At 55.2% G+C, this 7,066-nt stretch overlaps 1 long non-coding RNA gene across 2 annotated transcripts; it reads left to right on the top strand.

The window, feature by feature from the left end:
- Nucleotides 1-246: 246 nt before the first annotated feature.
- On the top strand, nucleotides 247-6,866 carry LOC142601354 (uncharacterized). 2 transcript variants are annotated; one of them, XR_012834953.1, is made up of 6 exons: nucleotides 247-658; nucleotides 854-963; nucleotides 2,500-2,672; nucleotides 3,702-3,847; nucleotides 5,590-5,680; nucleotides 6,666-6,866. It is a non-coding gene; the product is annotated as an uncharacterized LOC142601354 (long non-coding RNA). The 2 variants fall into 2 exon arrangements; XR_012834954.1 differs by lacking the exons at nucleotides 5,590-5,680; nucleotides 6,666-6,866 and having other exon boundaries at nucleotides 262-658; nucleotides 2,500-2,668; nucleotides 3,698-4,764.
- Nucleotides 6,867-7,066: the final 200 nt, after the last annotated feature.

Here is a 7,066-nt window from a genome sequence, read left to right as displayed (position 1 = left end):
GAGGCGAGAGCCGGCTCAGGGCAGCCCCAGAGAGTTGCCCGGGAGCTGACAGGAGGGAAGGGGGGCAAGAAGGCGGACAGCCTGCCAGGCGCAGGCGCTGGGCGCCTCCCTCCCCCTGAGCCTCCCCCGGCCCCGCTCAGCTTATTCCAGCACCTCTCTTGAAGCCTGTCCGGCAGCTCTAGGCCGCCCCCAAGCCCTGGCGCGAAGGCGGCAAGCTGGCCCTCGTGTGTGCCGCTTTCTTCCTGAACGGGGGGGCTGGCAGCAGCAGCAGCGGCAGCGCGGGGAAAGAGTGGTGTCTCTGGAAGCCCCTGCAGAAGGAGGAGGGTCTCCAGCCAGGACCGACCTCTGGTAGTAATGTCCACTGCTTTTTCTTTCCCTCTCCCAGGCCGCACTGAGGACGTGGTTGCCTGTTCCTCCCTTGGGGATGCCGTTGACTGCCCCCGCCTCGCGCTTGCATGGGTCGTCTGTGCTTGGCCTGGCTCTCCTTGTGGCGTGGGCGCGAAAAGGGACAGGTGGTGGAGCGCTTACTGGCTGTGGACAGGAGCTGCCCTCAGGGAAGCTGGAACAGCCAGAGAAAGGTGAAGAAGACGAAGAGATGGAAGGCTCTCTGGCTGGCAGCTGCCTCCCACTGCAGGCAAGAGAGCGCCTGCCTTACCGGGTGAGGAAAGATCCCTCATTGTGCTCTGCGGACAGGCAGGTCAGGCTGCCAGTGGGCACCGCAGGGTCGGTATGCATAACCCAAAGCATGGTGCAGCCGTGTACCGCGCAAGAGAGCGAGCGGCGAGCAAGGGAGGCTACTCATCTAGGAAGACTCGTTTCCTCGGAGCTGTAAGATGCCTGTGTATTCTCTTAGGTGGAGGACAGCCAAGCAACCTGAGTAATAGCAAAGGAAAGGCGGAGAGCAGGAGAAAGAAGCGTCTGCGCTGGTAAGCTCTCCCGGCAGCACCATGAGCTAGAGCTGCGGTGAGTCCTGGGCCCTCGGGGCCCCATCACCTCTCTTCTGTGTTGCGGGCCCTCCTCTGCCCTCTCTCGCTTTCCCACCCCGCTGTGGGGTTTTTTGGTTTGCTTTCTGCTCCCCTGTACATTCTTTTTCCATCTCGCTCTGACGGGCTGCCTGTCCCCACCTTTTTTAGGTCCTCGCTCTCGCTGCCCTGTAGCCCGTGGCTCTTGTTTCCTTCTCTCTCTCTGTGCCTCTCTCTCTGTCCAGCCCCCCCCAGCCACTGTTTTTGCATTCCTCCCCCTCGGTCCTGTAGCCCATCGGTATTTCTGCTGTCTCTGGCTCGCTCTGTCCGGCTCCTTGTTCCTGTTGTTCGAGGTCTTCCTTCTCGGCTCTGTAGCGAGTCGTAGTGAGTCTCTCTCTTTCTCTGTCCCTCTTGGACCTGTTCCTTGCCCCTCATTTTGAAGGCCTGCCTCTCTGTCCCGGCACCCGTCGCTATGGTTCCTTTTCTCCCTCTCGTTCTGTCTCGCTCCCTGTCGCTGTTTTTCTAAAGTCTCCCCTCTCTGCCCCCTAGCCCGCCGGTACCTTTTTCTTTCCCCGTCGCGGTTTGTCTGGCTCCCTGTCCCTCTTTCTTTCTTCCTTCCTCCCTCTCTGCCCTGCAGCCCGTCCCTTCGTTCCTTTCTCCTTCCCTCTCTGTCCGTCTTCCAGTCCCCATCTTTAAACTCTGCTTCTCTGCCCGGTAGCTCACCACTGTCTTACCTTTCTCCGTCTCTCTCTCTCTCTCTGTCCAGCTCCCTCTCTTGGATTTTCAATTCCTCCCTCTCTCTGCGGAAGCCTGTTGGGACTTTTTCCCCTGCTCAACCTCCCTGCCTGGCTCCCTCTCCCTGTCTTGTGATTCCTCCCTCTCTGCCCTCTTAGCCGTGACCATTTTTATTTTCTCTGTGTCTCTCAGTCCGCCTTGAGATCCCGATTGTTTTTTAAAGTCACCGAATTGTTGAGGTTGGCAAAGACCTTTAAGATTATCAGGTGGAACTGCGAACCTGGTGCTGCCAAGTCCCCCTCTGCCCCACAGCTCGTCCCTTCCAACGGCCTCTTTCTCCACCTCTCTCTGTCCAGCTCCCGGCCCCTCTTTTCCACTTCCACCCTCTGTACCCTGTGGCTTTCCCCCTCTTCTTTCTGTCTCTGTTCGAGGAGGAGCAGCTGCTGCCCCAGCGTTCGCACCCCGTTCATGGTGTCGCGCGCATGCTTATTCTTGAGCGCGCTTCCTCCTCCTTCGGGCTCGACCCGAGGCTTCCCGCAGCGGTCTCCGGCGTCAGATTTTGTAAAATAATTAACGTAATTGAAAGGTGTGGCAGCGGGATCGGCCCAGGCAGGGCACCTCCAAGGAGAGGGACCCGGAACAAAGAAATCCCCGGGGCCGTTACACACTTGGGTCCCATACACCCACCCCTCGCGCGCTGTCCCCACATCCCTTAGTCCTGCGGTGACTTTTGGTCTGGGGTCTTCTACCGTCGGCTTGGATTCTTCTTCTGGATAGCTGTGGGCGGTGCATTATTCCACAGGTGCTGCTGCGCCGATGCTCTGTACGTTCCCAGTAACGGGTAGAGCGGAAGGCTCTGTGGCCAGGGAAGAGCGGCACGGACACGTTCCCGCTGGCTCCGTTGCAGCGGAATTTCGACGGCTGGGTTTGCCCGCTAAATTGATGGCACTGCCGGAAGAAATTTCAGAAAAGCGAGTACTGTGCTTGTCTTTTAAATTTAATCTTTTAAAGTAATTTTTCTACGGACGCCCGGTCCGTGGCTTAGATATTTGGTTTGCAGTGACACAGAACCGGAATGTTGCTCTAAGTAGCGTTCTGATTCACTGAAATTCCCCGTAGTCAGAGAGTAAGAATCATGAATGTTGCTCGGCGGTTTGAAATCTCAGGGTTTCTCTGGAAGCTGACCTGCCAGAATGAGCTGAAAGTAGGCAGAATGCCAGTAGGGATACCATATGAAAGGTCCTCTTCTTGACAGGAGAAGAGCTTGGCGAAACATCAGCGCCGTTTCCCTTCGTACCGGTTCAGCAATCATGGGCTTTGTGCGATTCCCTCGGGGACAATCTCGAACAAACGTTGTACGGCAGAGAGTATCTTAGCTTGCTTTCCATCTCCTGCTCGGTTACGTGCAGAATATTTAATTTAGCATCGCGTGGACCCACAGGGGGACGTCCCCGACTCGTGCTGGTAGGGCAACCCCAGTACCAGCTGGTAACATCGGAAAAGAGCGCGATGTTTTGAAACGTTTGCCTTGTGAGGAGAAGGACCGTCTCCCGTTAGGCAACCGAATTCTGTGACCGATTTCCACGCCTCACACGCGTTCGCGCACGCCCTCCCCCCCCCCCCCCCCCCCCAGGCAGACTTTGAAGGAGGCAGTCCCTAAGGCAATGCGATTTAAAACGTGGAAGTTTTTTTTTCTATTTTTAATAGTTTCTTATGGATATGAGGCTTGCATGGGCGTTTAGCTTGTCCTGTCCTTAATTCTGAACCCACTGGCTGGTGTAGAACGGTCATGTGACAAAACCAGCCTGATATTTGCCCCCGTGCCGGATTTGTCCCGTGGTAAAGGAGTACGTCTGTTATTCCGGTGCGAAACGTGTTTGGTGAGCGTACCGCATCGTCCGAGCTGCCCCTCGGTCTGATTGCAAGCTGTGGGTTATGACTCAGAAATACGTTTGCCTATCATTCCTTACGGTGTGTTTCTGGTTTTCATTTTTTCACAGAAAGGGTGGCTTTTTTGTCGATCTCTTTGTGACAGTATCAAGTCAGGTGGCGGTAAATACGTAGAAGCGACTAGGCGTACTGCAGCGTGGACCGGACAGTATTGGCGTGCTGCTCTGCTAGCAGGGGAGAGCCAGGTGAGGATGCACGCGGTAAGTACTTGTTCTGCCTCCAGCTGAACAGAAAGATTCTCATGTTGAGGGTTCCCGGGCTTGTCTGTGTGATTAGCATTACTTTTTTTTTTCTTTTTAATATGAAACAGGGTCAGAGAGTTGTTGATGAATGGGACTTTGTGTACTGCTTTAGGTAGCTTTTCATACCGACTCTTAGATCAGTTGCAAAGCTTACTCTTTGTGCAGTTTACACGTTTTGTAGCATCTGTGGCAGAAACAACTACAAAGACATCTGCCTTGTAGGTAAGCTGAAAATAAAAATGCGGTTTCTCACCTGATTTTTCTTTCGGAGGAACGCTCGCCCCCCCCAGTGGCTGTTTTTTTTGTTAGCGTTATTGGGGGAGGGAATGGCTGCGCTTGCCTGATTTCTTCCCCTAGCCAGGGATCTGAAACTTTGTTTTTCTCAGGTGTCTCACTAGAAATTTACAAGTGTCGGTGGTCAACAGTGGCAGAGAATTGGGTGGCGTTTTCAATTTCAAAGGGAAGGGACGTGGAGGTGAAGTATGTTGATGTTAATTCTGTTACCAAAAGTGAAGTACCAGCTGCTTCCTCTTTCTAGATCTTCTCTCCTTTCGCCGTCCTCCCCCAAGGGTTACGTGGCCAGGCTGTGTATCTTGTCTGTTCTCGCACTCTTCCTTTGATGCGCAGGAGCGCTGTGAAATAGAGGGGCTACAGACAGACACCTGCCATTGTTGCAGATGCCTTAAATCGTGTATTTGTCCCTTTAGCCTGTCATTTCCTTTCCGCTCAGGTGAGTTACGTGCAGCATTAGGTTCCAGGTGAGAGCGGTGCCGCTGAACGACGCTCTTGGAGCGTGTGCGGAGGAGGGCGACCGAGGTGGTGCGAGGTCTCCGAGGCAAGACTTAGGGGGAGTGGCTGAGGTCGCTTGGTTTGTTCAGCTTGGAGACGAGAAGGCTGAGACGTGACCTCGTTGCAGTCTACGCCTTCCTCGAGGGGGACGGCGGAGGGGGAGGCGCTGACCTCCACTCTCTCTGGGGACCAGCGATAGGGCCCATGGAAACGGGACGAAGCTGCGTCAGGGGAAGTTCAGACTGGACGTTGGGACAAGGCTTTTTCACTGAGAGGGTGGTCAGTCACAGAACAGGCTCCCCAGGGAAGCGGTCGCAGCCAGCGAGCCCGTCAGGAGTTCGAGGAGGGTCTGGACGATGCTCTTAGTGGCACGGTTTAGTTTTAGGTGGTCCCGCGCGGAGCGGGGGCTTGGTCTCGGTGATCCTTATGGGTCCCGTCCAACTTAGGATACTCTATGATTCTGTGAAATCTTCTGGGTTAGAAACGACCTTATTGTAATAGAGAATTCGCTGAACGTGGCTTTGTGCAAGGACTTTCCTTAATTCTGAACCTGCTGGCCAGTGTAGAAGAATGGTCGTGTGACAAAAACAGCATGAAATTTGTCCCTGTGCTGGATTTGTCCCGTGGTAAAGGAGTACATCTGTTATTCTGGTGCAAAAGATGTTTGATGAGCGTACCGCTTGATCAGAACTTGCTCTTAGTCACACGTTTTAGTTCTAGGTAGTCCTGCGAGGAGCAGGGGCTTGGGCTCGGTGATCCTGATGGATCCCTTCCGACTAGAGATACTCTATGAAATCTTCCTGGTTAAAAATGAGCTTATCGTAAGAGAGAATTCACTTCACGTGGCTTTGTGCAAGGACCGTCGTCTTATAATACCTTGCTTTTTTTTTTTTTTTTTCCTTTTGCCACAGATATGAGAAAAGCTCCATCCAGAGATGATGCAGAGACGGAATCAACTGTCCCTCTGCCTCATCCTGTGAGACCGGAAGACATTGAGTAACTGTAAGCTGTGATTCTCAGGCAAAGGACTAAGAGCGTTTTTTTTCTTTTTAAAAAGTTTCCCGTGCCTTTGCTTTAACTCTCCTGTTCCTGTGTCGTGTGGCATGTTGCATTTTTTGAGGCCGTGGAAGCGACACCGGGAGCGATGGGTTATCAGAACCAGGTCCTCCTGCCTGTCGCTGTTTTGGCTTACCTTCGCTATCTCTGTGTACCACCAGCCTGCATCTCTCTCTGTATTCCTCCATCCCTGTCCCCTCTTCTCTGTTCTACTTTTGTTTCACTGCATACGTCCCGTTCCCTGTCCCATCTTTATCCTTCCTTCTGCCTCTCCTTTTTCTTTGTGCTTTTGTCCTGCTCCCCGACCCTGTTTCTTGCTCCATCTGACTGTCCTTTTCCTGGCACCTTTGTGTCTCTGCTCCTCGCCCCTGTCTTTCTCTCCCCTCTGCCCAGTCCTCGTCTCCCTCTTTTGTCTCTCTATCCCTCTGTTCTCCTCCTGCCTCTACCGCTCTGTCCTGCTCGCTGCCCCTCTTCTTCTCACTCTGCCCCGGTGTCCCGCTCCCCGGTCCTCTTTCCCTCTGTTGCTCTCTCCTTTTATCTGTCATGCTCCCCAGCCCGGTTCTCTCACGCTCCCGCTTCCTTTTTTTTGTTCTCTGTTGCTCTGTCCTGCTCCCCGTGCCGCCGTTCCTCGCCGTACCTCTCGGTCCGGCTCCCTGCCCTTATTCTTTTTTCCTCCCTCTCCGTGGCGCTGCCCGCCCGGGGTTGTTTCTGCCTCTCTGTCCCGCTCCCTGTCCTCGTTTGTCGGGTGCTGTCGCGCTGCCTCTCCCTCTCTCCGCTGCTTCTCTTCCTCTCTCCCTGCTGCTTCTTTCTCCCTCTCTGTCGGGCTCCCTGGCCCTGTCCTTCGCTCACGGTCCCTTTCCCCGCCTCATGCTTCTCGCTCGCCCCCCCCCCCCACCATCCAGCTGGCTGCCACTTTTCTCCTCTCTTCTAGCGTCCTGCCGCCGGCTTCTCGGTTTTGGCGGCGGCCTCTGCCTCTGCACGGCAGCCCAGCTCTCCAGGAGCCCGACAGGCTGGACTGGCGAGCGCGGCTCTCGGTAGGACAGCCAAGGTGCCCTAGGGCCGTGCCCCAGTGCGGAGTCGCTCCGGGACTGGGTCCGTGTGTGACTGAATAAAGGCTTGCGGTCTCTTTTGCCCTCCAGGCTGTGTTTGCTCTTCCTTTGCACGGGGTGAGGGGCTGTGATGGAGGGCAGGGGAGGAGGTCAGGCGATGGCCCCCTGTTCCTGCTGGGCTCCAGCTGTGGGTTGGGGCTGGAGAAGCCCCAGGTGCGAGCAGTGAGGCTGATGGCCACGGCCCCTCCCTGTGACGGGCTGCCAGCGTGCAGGGGCTGCTGTG

This window comes from Balearica regulorum, chromosome 3 (assembly GCF_011004875.1).
Source record: "Balearica regulorum gibbericeps isolate bBalReg1 chromosome 3, bBalReg1.pri, whole genome shotgun sequence".
NCBI classification, from domain to species: Eukaryota; Metazoa; Chordata; class Aves; order Gruiformes; family Gruidae; genus Balearica; species Balearica regulorum.
The sequence above is the reverse complement of the archived record's forward strand: the minus strand, read 5'-3'. Positions and strand labels throughout refer to the sequence as shown.